General features: G+C 35.9%; 1 protein-coding gene across 3 annotated transcripts in view; it reads right to left on the reverse strand.

Moving 5' to 3' along the window:
- LOC149797522 (uncharacterized) overlaps positions 1-11,528 on the reverse strand; it is a 34,269-nt gene extending 22,741 nt beyond the window's left edge. For 2 of the 3 annotated variants that reach the window (XM_089962379.1, XM_089962377.1), the window contains exons 1-2: positions 11,301-11,528; positions 7,741-7,835 (exon numbers count right to left, since the gene is read on the reverse strand). The gene's annotated coding sequence lies outside the window, so the exon portion shown is untranslated. The remainder of the gene's footprint in view (positions 1-7,740; positions 7,836-11,300) is intronic. The other variant, XM_089962378.1, reaches the window with a different exon arrangement.
- Positions 11,529-18,194: the final 6,666 nt, after the last annotated feature.

The following is an 18,194-nucleotide window of genomic DNA, read 5'->3' on the forward strand; positions in this document are numbered from 1 at the left end:
TACACAATTAGACTGATTACTGGACTGATATGTGGTATAAATATATTTATTCCCGATTAAGATGTTTCTTAAAAATCGACAAGAAAACTAAAAAATGTAAACAACTGTATGTACATATATTGGTGAGGAGTCTGTGATGGAAACCAAAGGGTAAAGCAAGCGAACGCTTTTGCTTTGTTTGCATTTCCATGGCTCAATTTTAATCATGTAACTGAACGAGAACATTCATTAGGACATGTTCCGGTTGTTTTGAGGTCATTTAAGTGACTCTAAGGGGTGTGGGTAGCGGTATCTCTGTCTACCCATCGAACCCACCCATCGAACCTCCTCCGATATTAACTAATGAATATAGGTTAAATGCCCTGTATTGCTTTCAAAATCATAAAATGATGACTTTTAATCTTTTAAATCACAGTAATAACGTTGATAAAACATTGATGGGACGAGGAGGAAGACACAGCGGAACAAACATATTTGTATCAATTTGTCAACTTATTTTGTTTTTAGCTCTTCTTTCTGGAGTCCATTTGGCATCAAACAATAAAAGTGGTGCTGTCAACTTAAGGTGGCGCTCTGCATAGTCTTTTTTGGCATAGGTATAAAATTAAAAAAAAAAATTCCCCGGCTTTCCTCACTGGTTATACTGGCTATTTAAAAAAGACCTTTCATATCTTAGGTATAGTTCAAAGAACATTCAATTCCCTTTATTTTGGTTTATGATTGATGGGTGTAATATCCGTTATAGAGTATACAGCTTGGCCCTACTCGAAATGTGCAGTACTAGCTCCACTTGGTCACTTTTACTTCCTGAACTTCAGAGGTAAATTGTATAAAAGGAGCCTATACCTTTTTTTTTACATTTTATATATTTGGTAATTCATTCATAGCACTTTCAGAAGCTGGTATTGTCTAATCTATCAGACTTCACTTTCCCTATTTTAATAGCTGCTACGGATAGTGTACTTTAGACTAATTCAGGCTGATTTTCGGAGCACAAAGGAGCAGTCAATTTAGTTAGCAGTGTGCTTAGATCATGTACAATTTCCAAAAGTACAATATCCAAAGAAATATCAGCCACATTACATTAGTCAGCCAAATTACATTAAAGTAACATAGAGGTATGCCAACATTCCCTAGACTGTTCATGTTTCTTAATGCAAACAACTTCACATTCCATACGGCAGTCTCTTGAAAATACATAGTAACTGGTGAGCGCCCCTTTTAAAGAGAACATGTGTGTGTGTGTGTGTGTGTGTGTGTGTGTGTGTGTGTGTGTGATTAGGATTTTTAACGTAGCTTTAACAATTTTTCAGCCATATCGCTACGATGTCTGCAGTGTGGCAGTTTAAAGTGATGTCTAGCACTGGGGCATTATGCCGAAGACATGTAGCATGATGTCCCACCCAGTCACATTATCCTGACACTAGGCCAACCAGTCCTAACACTAACGTCCTAATGCTGTGCGCCAAGCGAGACAGCTGTTAGTACCATTTTTGTATGTCTTTGGTATGACTCGGCCGGGGATCTAACCCATGACCTCCCGCTTGAGAGGTGGACGCTCTAACCACTAGGCCACCGGAGCGGTCTAAAGAGATCATATGAATTATTATTGAATAATGTATTGATGTAATTGTGATTGTATTGCTGAAACATTTAAGTCGCAGGCATCAAAACAGTCTTTTTGATTAATTCTCCTGTATCCCCCCAAAGAACATTATTTATTAGTGTCAGGGTCTCTAACTATTCCAGCCTCCATAATTATAAAAAGTGAGCTATTTTAAAAATCGCACGTTACATTTTGTCAACATAACAACCAATATTATACTGAAAGATAGAAACATGAAACTAGCCATAAATATTTCTGAGATGTCAACAATAAATTTTACAGTTTGAAAAGGGATGGAACAGATGAGGTTCATGAATGTCAAAGTTCAAGGGTTAACATATTTGTCTACTGCTTAATGGAAGAATCGAATTTGCTTTGTCATCATTTATTTTTTAATTTAATTGCAAATAAATGAAAAGAAACATTTTTACTATACATTTCTTTTTCTTAATGTAACAGGTTTAAATTTAAGTTGACTTAATTCATATATTTAAAGTCTTCTAATTTTTCCCTTAATTAAGGTCTTCTAATCACACAATCATGCCTCATGGCAAATTATGTACTCAAGAACAAAATGAACATAATTAGATTATTTGCGGGCTTAACAGCAATATTAATGTACCATTTTATTCAGAACATCGTACATAATGATATGAAAATAGAAACATAATTGTTTAAATTTTTACATTCGTTTTAAGGTGGCGCTCAACATATACAAATTTTGCATAGGGATAGAAATTTAAAGAAAAAAGAATTTCCCCGGCTTTCCTCACTGGTCATAATGGCTATTTAGAAAGACTTGCATATCTAAGATAAAGTTCAAAGAACCTTTAATTCCCTTTATTTTGGTGTATGATTGATGGGTGTAAGATGGGTTATAGATTATGCAACTTGGCCTTACTCCAGATGTACCCTTTTAAAAAAGGTGCTAGCTTCACTTCATCATTTTCACTTCCTGAACTTCAGAGGTAAATTGTTTAAAAAAAAGAACTGATGACTTTTTTAAAAACTTTTGATATATTTGGTAATTCGTTCATTGCACGTTCAGAAGCTGGTATTGTCTGGTCTGGCAAAATTCATTTTCCCATATTTCAATAGCTGCCATGGACAGTGTGCGTTAGACTAATTCAGGCTGTTTTTGTTTTTGAGCACAAAAGAGCAATCATTTTAGTTAGCAGTGTGCTTAGATCATGCACAATTTCCAAAAGTACAATATCCAAAGAAATGTCAAACACATTACATTAAAGTTGCATAGAGGTATGCGAACATTCTCTCCACCGTGCAAGTTTTTTTTTTAATGCAAAAAACAACACCTTACATACGTCACTCTCTCAAACGTACATAATAACTTGTGAGCCCCCCCTCCCCCGCATGTCTCCAAGATGAATATATCACACATGATATCCACGTTCTATGCAGTAAAAAACTGCACAATACAGAATGCCTAAGTGACTTGCGTGCCATATACTTTGCAGCTAATGTGCTGTCTCTATTTGAATATTTGTATGTCTGTCTCTCTCACACATACACACACGCACACACACATATTAAACTTTTAAAATGGCATAAAATTTGTGATCATTGATCAACATAATTACTTTTATCGAATCGGTAATTTAATAAAGTATTATATAAGTTTCCTTTCTCCGAAATATATATAAAAAAACTGCTTTGGTCACTCATGTTCATAAAATTTTATTTGATTCTTAATATTCCATTGTGTTATATATATTTTATTTAATTATATCTGATTTAATATATATTTATTTCAATTTAATTGTTTGTCAGTTTTCATTTTTTTAAATTTTTCATTACATGATATTGTAATGTAAATTTATATGCTAGAGATGATACTTTTTCAGAAAATAGTTTGACCTTGACTGCAATTTACAAACACCAGGTGTTGATCTAAATCCTGACCTTGTTTCAAAATTTGTAGCAACCATCGTAGATAAGTTCTTTTTTATTTTAAAATGATTGGTTGTTTTCGAGGTCATGATGGGACTTTGTCTTTAAGATGTAAACAACTTTTTTTTTATTTCTTAGATTAACATGATTGGTTTTCGTCATGGTCGCACTGGGTAAACGTGATCTGTAATAAGTACTTGCTTCTATACCATTCGAGACGATGATCACGTGACCCATTGTTTAAGTTTTACAAAGACCATATAACCCATGTTTTGGAGAATTAATATCAGTATAAGCTGGGCTGTTGAACTGTTAGTTGTATGTTGTGGTGTTTAGAGTTATTTCAAATTACTTTGATTCAAAAGGATTAATTTTGTTATTTTCTGTAAAATACGTATGCTCATGTACTATTGTGGAACAGTGACAGGTTTTTTATATAAAAAGTTCAGCTATCAGAAACCGGAGTGATAATTCTTGTTTCTACAAGGAACTGTAGACTTCAACATTACAGATAGCAGCATACGTCATCGTCTTCCATCTTGGATTCTTCGTGCGGATTTCAACGTGAAATCAGTATAACATTTTGTTATTAGAACTTCGAACATTTTATTCTTGGATATATCTCATATTATTTTTGGATTTGATTCTATAAAACTATAAGTTCATATTGTTTTTCATTTTTGCATAATTTTTGCAGCGAAATAAATTTTTCAAATCTTGTTGTTTTCACTCTTTCTTGTTTTACTGTTTGTTCGAGCCTAAACAAGTGACATAAGAAAACTGGGGGCTCGTCCAGGATAATTTTGAATTTTGGATAGAATACTTCGAAACAGGTTGTTTTTTGAAATTTGAATTACCATAGTTTTTTAAATCGTAGTGAAATCGGCAAGCTTTTTCTAAAATGTCAGCAAAGGTGGAAATCTTTCTTTCAAATCCTATCCAGGAACAATTAGATCTTTTCAAAAAATGATTTCGTTAAACTTGCCAGAAAATACGATCCTTCTGAAGTAAAGGCTTCCTTAACAAAACAGGATATAAGAAATATTTTGGTTCAGTATTTGGTTGAAAAGAATGTTTTGGATAAAAGCGCTTTGGTTTCATTCAGTAAATCTGTATCAGACTCTGACAAAAAAATGAAGGAATTATAATTAATATACAAGATGAAATTTGAATTGAGAAAGCTGGAGCTTCATAAATAAGAAAGAGAACAACAGATGCAAATGCAGTTAAATAAGGAAGAAAGAGAGAAAGAAAGAAAAATGCAACTACAAGATAAACAAATGCAGTTACAATGTGAGAAAGAGGAGAGAGACACAGGAAAGAGAGAAAGAAAAACAGATGCCAATGCAGTTAGATAAGGAAGAAAGGGAAAAAGAAATACAAATGCAACAATAAAATGGAAGAAAGAGAGAAAGAGAGGGCATACCAATGTAAAATGAAGGAAATGGAACTGGCAAGTGAACAGCACATTCATACTTCAAATACAAATTTAAGTTTTGACATTGCAAAGAATATTAGATTAGTGGCCCTTTTCAGAGAAAAAGAAGTAGACAAATATTTCACTCATTTTTAAAAAGTTCCTGAAACTTTGAAATGGCTAAAGGAGCATTTGACTCAGTTATTACAATGTGTACTTACTCGCAAGTCTAGTGATATTTACAATTCACTGTCAATTCACCAAAGTGGTAACTATCTTGTGGTTAAAGAATGCATCCTAAGGGGTTATGAGTTAGTCCCTGAAGCTTTTCGGCTAAAATTCAGAAACTATAGAAAAGAAGCTGAACACACTCATGTCGAATTTGCTAGAGAAAAACAGCAGTTATTTGATGGATGGTGCTTGGCCAAGAAAGTTGAACGAGATTATGAAAGTCTCAAAAAAACTTTTATTACTTGAAGACATCAAAAACTATGTTCATAGTGTTTGACGAGCATCGGATTAAAAACTTGGAAAATGCTGCTCGTGCTGCTTATGAGTATTCATTCACTCATAAAGTTCCTTTTGTAAATAAGACTTCTACTCAACAGTCTTTTGGCACAAAAGTATTTCAGCCTAATCAAGCCTTTCTAAAATTCAAACTGGCACAACTGCTAGAAATCAAACCTCGGAAAAGCTTGATTCAAGATACTTGTCTCTTCCTACGTGTACCTATCGCAAGAAAAAAGGACACGCTATTTTGATTGCTACAAATTGAAAAATATGCATCAGAATCAAGACAAACCTATTCCAAATGCTCTTATTTCTAAGAGGTCACGGTCAAGGGCATGTATTGAAAGCAACACTATTGTTGTGTCTAGTAAACCCCAGTCTGATTTGGTTATGGATAATTATGAACTATTCATATTGAAGGATTCTATATCACTCTTGGGTGATTCGGCCAATCCTATCCCTATTAAAATTTTAAGAGACACAAGAGCTTCTCAGAATCTCTTATTGTCAGGTACTTTGCCTTTTTCTGAGAAGTCTTCTTCTAATGAGAGTGTTATTATTCAGGGAGTAGAGTGAGGATTTGTTAATGTTCCTCTCCATTGGATAAATTTGTCATCAGACTTAGTCTCAGGACCCGTGACAGTCGGAATAGGCTCGGTTTTACCCGTTGAGGCCAATCATTTATTACTAGGCAATGACCTAGCTGGAGACAAGGTTGTGGTTAATTCACTTGTAAGCGACAAGCCTTGCTTTGATCAGAAATTCGATCGAATTGAAAAAGAATTTGCTAATGTATTTCCAGCTTTTGCAGTTACCAGAGCTATGGCACAGAAAGCTCTTGAGAATGATGTTGATAAGGAAAGTATTCCTTTAGCTGACACATGCTTTGGTCAGGCTCTTGATGATGTCACTTTCACTCCTTCTTTGGATCAATCAGAAGGTATTGATGACAGTGATCCTCTTTTAACGGCTCATTCTCTTTATTCTGATCAGAGTGATAAACGGCAATCACTTGTCGTTGAACAGGAAAAAGATCCTGAGATCTCCCGTTTGTTTCAGAGGGCCATTAGTAAAACTCAAGCTACTGAAGTTCCTGTCTGTTATTTCATTAGAAATGGAATTCTTATGAGAAAATGGAGATCTCCCGAGGTACCTGCTGATGACGAATGGTCGGTGAACTATCATACTGTAGTTCCAAAACCTTACAGACAGGAAATACTTAGTCTGGCCCATGAAACACCACTGGCTGGTCATTTACTGATCAATAAAACTTATCACTTGATCTTAACTCACTTATATTTCCCAAAAGACAAAAGTGTGTTGGTGAATACTGTTGGTCTTGTTATACCTGTCAAATGGTAGGAAAACCAAATCAGAAAATTCCCAAGTGCTCATCTGCAACATATTCCTGCCTTTGAGGAACCATTTAGTAGAATTATTGTAGATTGTGTTGGTCCTCTTACCTAAGACCAAGTCAGGTAACCAATACCTGCTGACCATTATATATGCATCAACACGGTTTCTAGAGGCAATTCCGTTGAGGAACATAAAGTCCAAAACAATAGTAAAAACTTTGATAAGGTATTTTGTACTCAATTTAGTCTTCCCAAGTCCGTACAGTCTGATCAAGGCTCAAATTTCATTTCTGGAATTTTCCAGCAAGTTATGTATGAATTAGACATTCAACAATTCAAATCTTCTGTCTATTACCCTGAGAGCCAAGGGACATTATAAAGATTCCATCAGACTCTGAAAAATAAGATTCGATCATATTGTTTTGATACATGTACAGATTGGGATGAAAGCATTCATTTACTATTGTTTGCCGTTAGGGAATCAGTTCAAGAATCTTTAAGTTTCAGTCCTTTTGAACTGGCTTTTGGACACACTGTGCGTGGTCATTGAAGTTTTTAAAAGAGAAATTTCTTTCTAATGGAGATTCTGCAATTAACCTTCTTGATTATGTTTCTAATTTTAAATGCAAGTTGTCAATGACTTGTCAGGTCGCAAGAGCAAATCTGCACTTTACTCAATCCTAAATGAAGTCAAGATATGATAAAACTCGAAAAAAGGAACTTTCAGCCGGGTGATAGAGTCGTGGCTCTCTTGCCAATACCACAAAATCCTCTTCAGGCCAAGTATTGTGATCCCTATACAGTTTACAGGAAAATGAATGATTTAAATTGCATCATAAATACTCCTGGGATGCGTATACAAAAGCAACTCTGTCGCATTAACATGCTAAAAGAGTATATTGAAAGAGACAGCCAGGTTAAACATGCAGTTAACTTAGTTGTACCTGTCCCACTCAATGAAGATATAAGTGAAGGAATATCATCGGATTCTACTGACATTGGAATGTCATATCTTCGGAATTCAGAAATTATCCAAGATCTGGAAAAGAAACATTCACATTTGCAAGAGCAAGAAAGAAATTAAGTTAAACAGTTATTATTTGAATATGAGCACTTATTTCCAGATGATCCTACAAGTACAAATTTTTTTTTCCATGATGTTGAAATTTTTAATTCTAAACCTGTCAAACAACATCCGTACAGGATGAATCCTCTCAAACAGGAATACTTGAAAAAATAAATTCAATATTTGCTGCAGAATGATTTTATTCAGCCCAGTAAAAGTGACTGCAGTTCACCATTCATAATTGTTCCAAAACCAGATAACACTTTCCGTATGTGTACTGATTATAGGAAGGTAAATAGTGTGGCAAAACATATTCATTCCCATTACCAAGAATTGATGACTGTATTGATTCGATCGGGAACGCCAAGTACGTCACCAAATTTGAACTTCTGAAATAATTTTGGCAGACTCCACTAACGGAAAGAGCAAGGGAAATTCCGCATTGTGACTCCAGATCGACTTTACCAATATAAAGTAATGCGGTTTGGGATGAAAGGTTCGCCATGTACTTGTCAACGTTTCATGAATATGATTACCTCTGGTCGAGACAATCGGAAATTCTTTGACAGCCTCACAGATGCATGTTTGACAATTAATTTATCTAAAAGTGAGTTTTGCCATGCTAGTGTTATTTTTCTAGAACACATCGTGGGACATGGGCAAACGAAATCTATATATGCTAAGGTCAAGGCTATCTATGAATTTCCCCTGCTTGTTAATAAAAAGCAACTGATGCGATGTTTGGGTATGGCCGCATACTATCGAATACTTATATAATTGCTGAACCCATGACTAATGTATTGAGCAAGAAAAACAAGTTCATTTGGGCTAAAAAATATCAGGATGCTTTTGCTAAGTTGAAAGCCATACTTTAAAGCGCGCATGGTCTTGCAGACCCAAATTTCAGCCAATCATTTAAACTGTCTGTTGATGCAAGTGATGTTGGGGTTGGAGCAGTTTTGGTTGAAGAAAATGAAAGTGGTATTGAACATCCAGTGTACTATTTTTCTAAGAAATTAAATAAGTACCAAAGGAATTATTCAACAATTGAGAAGGAATGTTTGGATTTGATATTGGCATTACAACATTTTGAAGTTTACCTTAGTTCAGCTCCTTCTTCGATTATTGTATTTAGTGACCACAACCCCCCTTACTTTTATCGGCAAGATGAAAATTAAAATTCAAAGACAACTGTGGTGGAGTTTGTTGTTACAGAAATATAATCTTGACATCAGGCACATCAAGCGAAAAGATAATTTAATAGCAGATGCCCTTTCCCGTGTATAATAATATATTTTTTCATGTACACTGTGTAATTTATATGAGTTGTTTTAACCTCATGTACAATTAGTCTGTGGTAAAAAGAAAGCTTCATGTATAAATATTTTTTTTTCTTTATGGGGAAGTGTTATGTATATTTGATTTAATTATTTATGATTTAATATATACTTATTTCAATTTAATTGTTTGTGAGTTATAATTGTTTTTAATGATTTTTCATTACATGATATTCCAATGTAAATTTATTTACTAGAGATAACACTTTATAAAAAAAATAGTTTGACATTAAATGTCAGTTTATAAACACCAGTTGTTGATCTAAATCCTGACCTTGTTTCAAACTTTGTAGCAATCATCGTAAACAAGTTCTAGTTTATTTTAAAATGATTGGTTGTTTTCGAGGTCATGATCGAACTTTGTCATTAAGATGTAAACAATTTTTAATTTTGTATTTTATTTCTTAGAGTAACATGCTTAGTTTTCGTCAGGGTCACACTGAGTAAACGTGCTCTGTAACAAGTACTTGCTTCTGAACCCTTCGAGAAGATGACCACGTGACCCATTGTTTACGTTTTAGAAAGACCATATAACCCATGTTTTGGAGAATTAATTTCAGTAGAAGCTGGGCTGTTAAACTGTTAACTGTATGTTGTTCTGTTTGGAGTTATTTCAAATCACACGGTTTGCAGTTATTTCAAATTACTTGGATTTAAAAGGATTATTTCTGATATTTTTCTTGAAAATACGTGTGCTCATGTAATATTGTGGAACAAGGGCGGTGTTTTTAAAATATTTTTTATTAGCCATCAGAAACCGGAGTGATAATTATGGTATCTGCCAGGAACTGTAGACTTCAACACTACATATTGCCGCATACGTCATCGTCTTCTATTTTGGATTCTTTGTCAAGATTCGAACGTGAAATCAGTATAACATTTTCTTAATAGAACTTCAAAGATTTTATTCTTGGATAATTTTCGGATTATTTTTCGATTTGATTCTATAAAACCGCAAGTTCATATTTTTTCATTTTTACAGAATTTGTCCAGGGAATAAATTATTGTATTTGTTTTTCAAAGCTTGTTGTTTTCACTCTTTCTTGTTTTACTGTTTGTTCGAGCCTAAACAAGTGGCATAAGAACTGTGGCAACAGCGTGCTACTACCAAAGAACAAAAGGATATTACTGCATTTATGTGACTATCTATAATTAAGAAATAATAAAAATTATTATTCAGTGGAAATACTGGCAGGCTATTTTTCTGGAAATCAGTGTTGAGTATCACACATGCATTATTATTAAGTGAAAACGAAAGTAGGTGCGGATGTAATCAACCGTAAACTATCTTGAGAAACTGAAACAGGGATTTTAAATACTATCATTTTCTATTCCGCATATTGTAAACAGAATGTTATATGTATCTATTTTCGGCAGTCATCATAATATGGACTTGTTAGCTATAATATCTGCAATCCACAGAAATGGGTGTCGTAATTGGGGGGGGGGGAACTATTGGCTTTTAAATGTTCGGTTAGCCTTATTAAACTCGGTCGTGGAAAAGAAAAAAAATACGAATGTAAGGAAGAAAGAGGGAGATCCTCTATGCATAATAGTTTCATCGGAATCCGATTTAGGGTCAAGGTCTTTATGAAATATATCAATGATAGTTCACCTATTTATAGAGCCATCTAATTGGCAGTGTATGTGTATATTTTTAACTCTCTTTGCCTCTTTCAGCCTGGTTTATAGTCAATCGTTTTAATTATATATCAATATCTATTAATATCTATATATCTAATCCATATATCTATCTAATCTCTCTCTCTCTCTCTCTCTCTCTCTCTCTCTCTCTCTCTCTATATATATATATATATATATATATATATATATATATATATATATATATGTCATGAATATTATACTAGCTGCAGGCGAGGATCGGTGAACAGAATCCCTAGAACGATTGCAGTTTTAATATAAATATCTCAAAGGTGGGGTTTATATTTTCCCTGCGCACAGTACATGAAAATGAAAATGAGGGAGTGGCGAGTTAATGGTGCAGAGGTTTTAAGATGGAAGTGATTAAAAATGAATATCAAAATATAACCAGAAAACAGCAACGTCTCTTACGGGAAAATAAAAAAAAATATCTACTTACCTTGTAAAAATATAATGGGTTAAATCAACGGCTGAGAAAAGTTGTCAGATCACTGATCCAGTGTACAAGTCTAATTTACTTCCGTAAAAATTGGTCGATCTGAAAGAAAATCATTGTTTGAGCTATTTGTCATGATTCTTCCTTTGCCATGTCTTATTTACATACATAGCATGGGAGCGTTTTGTAAAATTAGGATGTGCAATTCTCCCCTACACAATAATCTTTCGTTAAGATACTCTTCCTACCTGTATGATTACCTGGATACGGGTTCGACTTATTTAACGGCAAAGGCATGCTTAGAATTAGTGTATGTATGGTTAAGTTTCGGTACGTGATCGTGTCTAGTTTAGACACGTTTTTGTAATTTACTTCTTTAGATTTGAAAAACACCTTATCGATCAGCAGGGCAGAACGATAACTAAACAATGCAATAGCAATAATTTTCCTTACGTGCATTTAATACATACCTTGGAGCTATGCGATAGCAATCGAAAACCGCAGAGACAATCTTTTAATAGAAGGTTAATTCACTTACACGTGCACATGAACTCACTTAAACGAGAGGGGTTGGGGAGGATGCTTTTATGTGCTGGGTTTAAAGGCACATTCCTGCCTATATTGTGTTGATGTTTCCTCTTAAAGTTCCGAAATTATGATGGTAAAAATTTGATAAACTAATTAGGGTGGTAAACTTTTGCAAATATATGTAAATATACAATCCTGTAATAGATAAACGTTAAAAATGCTAAAATGTTTTTCAAATGCATATGACTAAAAAGAAATGAGAAACCAAAATTACAGTCAAAGTTTAAAAAAGTTACCGCATTCTTTATTGATTTTGTTGTTGTTTTCTTTCGTTTAACGCCAATTTTCAGCTTACAATATACTATACATTGCGGCCAGTATACTTATTTGAGAATATACCCGGGGAAGTCCCAGTAAGTACTACCGACCATAGGGATATTGGCCGAGCCCAAGACTCGAATCCTAGCCGACGGAGGTGAAATGATAATTATCGGAAACGTCGAGCACTTTAGACCACTGGGCGATCTGAGACTTCACCACACTCTTAAAGAAAGGTCAATATTTTCTTTGGTGTTAATGCAATTCAAAGGGACAGATAGCTGAGAGTAAGTTATTGCTTGTTTATTACAAACTTAGATTGTTTAATTTTGAGACGTTGTAGTGTATTGCAAATTGAATTGGTCGCACAAGTAATTTCATTAAATCTTTCCTATTGGTGTTGTAGGTCTCGGTATGTATTTTCCAGTTTCTTAACTGTGTGTAACGTTGATATTTTCATTTACCAACCAATGACTGTCATTCTTTTGATCTTGTTCATTTTTTGACATTTGTATGCCAACAGGAGACTTGATAATACAAGAACTATCATTATTGAGCATTGACACTTAATTTGATTTTAGTATAACAACCATTCTCTCAAACGTAACTACGTGTACTTTAAAAACCATGTAAAAAAAATCGAAATCATACTTTTGTATCCTTAAAAAGAGTTATTCTGCGAGAGTTTCTGAATTTAATTCCAGAATCTATCTCTGCAAAACCTCCCACAGTTCTCTCTCTCTCTCTCTCTCTCTCTCTGTCTGTCTGTCTCTGTCATGGGCACACCCGTGCGTACACCCTTTCATATTTTGTGATTTACTGTCTCACTCATAAACATAGATAGCCGTTTGGTAAATTCCATCAAAGCATTGTCCTGATTCACTATGAACATTGAAGAATACAATTATATCGTGCATTATGCCACACACGTGACTTCACTAATGTACCTAATGTACGATCCGCTCCGATAGCATGGTGGTTAGAGCGTCTGCCTTGGATGCGGGATGTCGTGGGTTCGATCCCCGGCCGAGTCATACCAAAGAATTACAAAGATGGTACTAACTAGCTGCCTCGCTTGGTGCACAGCATTCAAAGGTTGGTGTTAGGACTGGTAGGCCTGGTGGCAATATAATGTGACTGGGTTGGGCATCATGCTACATGTCTGCGGCATGATGCCCCAGTGCTAGACATCAATATAAACTGTTACACTGCAGACATCGTAGCGATATGACTAAAAAATTGTTAAACCTACGTTGAAAATCCAAATTACAAACACACTTAATGTGCGAATGTACGAATACGATATTGTTTTAAGTTTTACACAAAGATACAAATATTAAATAAATTATAATAGGTTGTGTGTCAATTCAACGAAATTAACATCAACTTCGGAATACTGAAATACATGTGAAGTGTTGTTTACTGCGTAGTTTAGGATGTCAAATGACTAACGACATGTTGGTAATAAAATTCTCACCCCCAAACAACTGTTATCTTGACGACGGTGTTTTGTTTTTTTTTTTATCTGAACGGGTACATAGGAAGGAACGCTGGCAAACATAATCGTAAGATTGTTACGCTAGTCGATACTTGAAAACAACCTTAAATTATCATCGCCAACATCCAGTTATTTAAAACACGACTTTCCTTCTTTCTTATGCACGGCGAAATGCTACGAGAAACGCATAAGTGGTACATTTAATGTATGCATGTGTCGTACCTAGAATGCAGACGTACAATGTAGTTGTACGACTAAAATGGACATTTTTCTTAACACTATCATTTCTCAAATCTTCGAATCTGATCAGACCAGTACATCTTTATATTTAGTTTTGTCTCAGAAATTATTTGCTTAATCAGAACCTTTGGTGCAAGTATTTATAATTGTGTCAAGTTATGTTGTAAGTACTTGTATGGGGTACTTTGGGGACAAGAGATGTGCAATACATTAGCATATAGCTTGCATTAGGGAGCACTTGGGGAAACGTCTTCTATTAAACTTGACGATATGTTTAACACTGAGATACTTGTTACATGGAAAAGGGTTTTATGGGGGCAACTATTTATAAGTACAAAGGGTCAAAATGTGTATACTGACAAAGGGTCGATAGTGTATAGAGACAAACGAAAAAATTAATATCAAAAATAGTATATACAATCCAAACAGACACCTTATTATCCAACAACTGCTTGTGATTTCAATGCAAAACACACAAACAACAGTATTAAATGTATGAAAATAAACCACAAGCATATAGTTACAAAACAGTTCAAATTTTAAGTATTCTACCTCAAAAAACAAAGAAGAGTCACTCAAACGTAATGAAGCTGTACTGACTAAAATGAATTCCTATTGATGCAAATTAAAGACTTTCTTCAATACCGTTGAGTTCTGAAGTAATGAAGGCTGTTTATGGGCAAAAGCGATAGAAAGAGAAGGGTAAGCATCAGATGACATTGTATTGAAACTATGAAGTGCATAGCGTCAGGGATTACATGGACTTGAAAACACTTTAACATAACAATTTAACCAAAGCATGTCTTTAATTGTTGATCTCACGGCATGGAGTAGCACCCATGAGTAGGAGTGGTATGAGTTAGAGTGGTATTGAGAGAAGTTAGATATCTAGTGATGTGCTTCTAATATAAATAATCATAAAAGGGATAACAGAATGGTTTGAAAACGTTGAAAACTTAAACCAACAATATCTGGCAACACCTAACAACACTAAACCCCCTCCCTTCTCAAAACACACTCATTAACAGACCACCAATACCATAGATACAGCTCCCTGGGTACATAACGATAAAAGTTGAAATATATATCAAAACAAAAGGAGTCTTTAAATCCCATGCCTCTGCCCATTTACGTAATAAAAGAAATTGTCAATTATTTCACGTAAATCAAGAATGTGAACAAAAAGCGTCAGTAGTAAATGGGGACGATTCAGGGTCTATGGGACTTATCATTAAAAACACCCCTGGGACCATATAGGGTCTTTGTAAATTTAACATGGAGAAAACCTCTGGGACGATATAGGGTCTATGGGAATTAGCATTACAGACCTCCTTGGGACTGTATAGGGTCTATGTAAATTTAACATTAACACCCCTGGGTCTGTATAGGGTCTGTGTAAATTTAACATGGACATAAACCCCTGGAACTGTATAGGGTCTATGTAAAATTGAAACAGGGAGGGTCTCTATGTTTTGTTTTTTTAAAAAAAAGGAAATAAAAAAATTAAGAAAAGGGTAGGCAATTGAAAGTCAATCTCTTTTCGAGACCTATGAGTGGCCCTGAAAAGGGCCTTTGGGTTTATGTTAATGTATCCATTAACATAAAGGGCACCGCATTGGTCTTCTTCTTGTCCTTAGGCTGCGTCTCACTGTAGGACCGTAAATCAGGACTCTTTTGAGGCATCCTTGTCTTTCTACGTAGATCCTACGTATCCTCAGACTGGTGTCTGTCCTGTGGACAACTGTCCACTTGGATCGGACATACATGGGTATGTCCGTCCGGAACATCATTGAAGACACAAGCGTAGAAGATTGCACGTCGGTCCACATCTTGAGGCGCCGAGAACAGGTGAATCAATGCAGTGAACTCCACTTATTTATAGGTAGAGGTAGGATTGAAACGGATTGAGTTTGTTGACCAATCCAAACACGCGTTACAAAATTCAGTCAGCCCGCATCCAATCCGAAGAGAGCAGTCAGTGACGTCACGTGGTCTATATAGATTCGCTAGCGCCTGTGTGCAGTCAATCTATGCGACAGTGATTCAACATGACGGAAACTCAGAAAACGATCCATTGGGGTGCACCAGCAGTGGAGACCGCCCAAGGGAACCCGGACTTACTTTCAGAAGAGGTGAATTGGGATTTTGTGGATTTTCTTACCTCGCAAGAATTTGTTCCGGAAACTTCGTCTCCTTCTTCATTACCGCAAGTGGAGAATTTTAGACAGAGACAGAAAGAAGAATTGGAGAAATTTATACAGCGGCAAAAGGAAGCAGAACAAGCTTTTCTCCTACAGCAACAGCAACAAGAAGAAGAGGTAAGAATAAAACAAGAAGAAGAATCAGCAAAGAAACAAGAGGGTGAAAGTCAAATCGTCACGGTACTGTTGGACATTTTAGCGGAGTTAAGAAGTCTGAAACAAATGTATCAGACTTCTTTATCACGACCGAAGAGAATACGACCTTCCCGAGCTAAACACGCCAACCCTGTGACTAAGCCTACCGTACCACCCTTAGTGATTTCATCCAAATCATCATCATCAGAAGTAGGCCTCGGCCGTGGCAAAGGCTTAAGGCAGTTAAAGTTGATTGCTTAAACTCACCCCTACACCAAAAACCAAAGGCCCTTTTCAGGGCCACCCATTTCTCTCGAAAAGACATAGACTTTCAATTGCCAATAACTTAAAAAAAAAAAAAAAAATTGTACCCCTATAGTACGTGTATATGAGTGCGTGAGTGTAGCTTCTTATTTAAAAATCAAAACCCAAAGACACTTACCTTTTTATACCTAATTTATTCTTTTATCAATAGTTACAATCCAATTCACAATTCACAACAGAGCACTTTAAAAAGTTCATACACTTCTTCTGTCTCATTGTTTAGTCTCTCTGTTTTTTAAATTTCTTCACCGTCACATTCTTTTCCTCCTCTTCCTCCTCACTTTCTTCCCTTCTTCTTTTCTTCTCCTGTTTCTTTTTCTTTACCTGGCTGCTTTCTTCCTCTGAAGAATCCCTCTCTTCTTCTGAAGAATCCCTCTTTTCTTCTGACTCCTCTTGTTTCTTTTTTGGGCAATCTGGAGACCAATGTCCTTTTTCTTGACAATAATAACAGGTATCTTGACTTTTTTCTTTTCAAGCCCCTTTTTTTCTTTTTTGACGGTCTGGACACTTTGAAGACCAATGTCCTTTCTTCTGACAGATGTAGCAAGTATCTTCACTTTTATCTCGAAATGAAGGAGAGTAGTCCGTCGGCTGGTCTAATGACCCCTCGCAAAGCTCTGATGAAACGTTCCATCTGGGTAGTCTCTTCCATCGTTGTGCTCGGTTTGAGAGTGAAATGAATAGTGAAAGGACAAGACACACACCCTTTTATATACACTGGTCTGCCATGGTTTTTAAACTTGAGTCATTTGACGTTTTTCACTCAAGATGAAACGATCCAATTCATTTGAGAAGAAAGAAGAAGAAAGTAAGAGGCAGAAACGTGATCTATCGCCTCGTACCAGAGCTGAACTCCTGGCACAAATTCATGCCAGTGATTTTGTGATTTTGAAGAGGACATGAGTGAACCAGAATCCAAACCCTCTAAACAAAGTTCACCACCCTTAGTTAACCCTGAAAAATACTATTCCATTCGAGAGACGGAAACGTGCTCCTCTAGAAAATTTAGAACCACGGCTTACAAATACACATGTGAAGTTTAAAGATTTCAAGTCCGAAGTACCGTTGGAGAAAGCAGAAGGGTTCATCACAGGGGTGTGGGATTCTTTACTCACCACACTCAAGCGACAATGTCAACCCAAAGAAGACGATCGCTTGAGACTTTCCATACAACATGACGGTTTGAAATCCCCTGTTTGGATCGAGTTTAGCAGACCCGCAGAAGTCATGGACAAGATTCAACACGTGCAACAATCTAATGACCAGTTTGACATCACCGATGGAAAAGCCACACTGGACATGACCCACGTCTCTCCTCCTCAAGGGACCGGACAACGCAATAAGGTGTTACTGGTGAACGACCTTCGCAGCACCAAAAAGAGTCTCGTCCAAATTCACAATTCTCAAGACCAGATGTGTTTAGCCCGAGCCATCGTGGTGGGACGAACCTATGCCAACAAGAACGACACGACAGAATGGAAAAGAGCCTGGGAGAACATTCGACAATCGGACCGAGCCAAACAACGAAGTGAAGCAGAACTCCTGTTACGACAAGCTGGCCTATCCAAAGACACACCCTGCGGCATTCCTGAGATGCAAACATTACAAGATGCCCTAGCTCCATTCTACACCTTGAAAGTGCACCCTCAAGAA

Source organism: Sinohyriopsis cumingii, chromosome 6 (assembly GCF_028554795.1).
Source record: "Sinohyriopsis cumingii isolate HCF-2022 chromosome 6, ASM2855479v2, whole genome shotgun sequence".
Lineage (NCBI taxonomy): Eukaryota > Metazoa > Mollusca > Bivalvia > Unionida > Unionidae > Sinohyriopsis > Sinohyriopsis cumingii.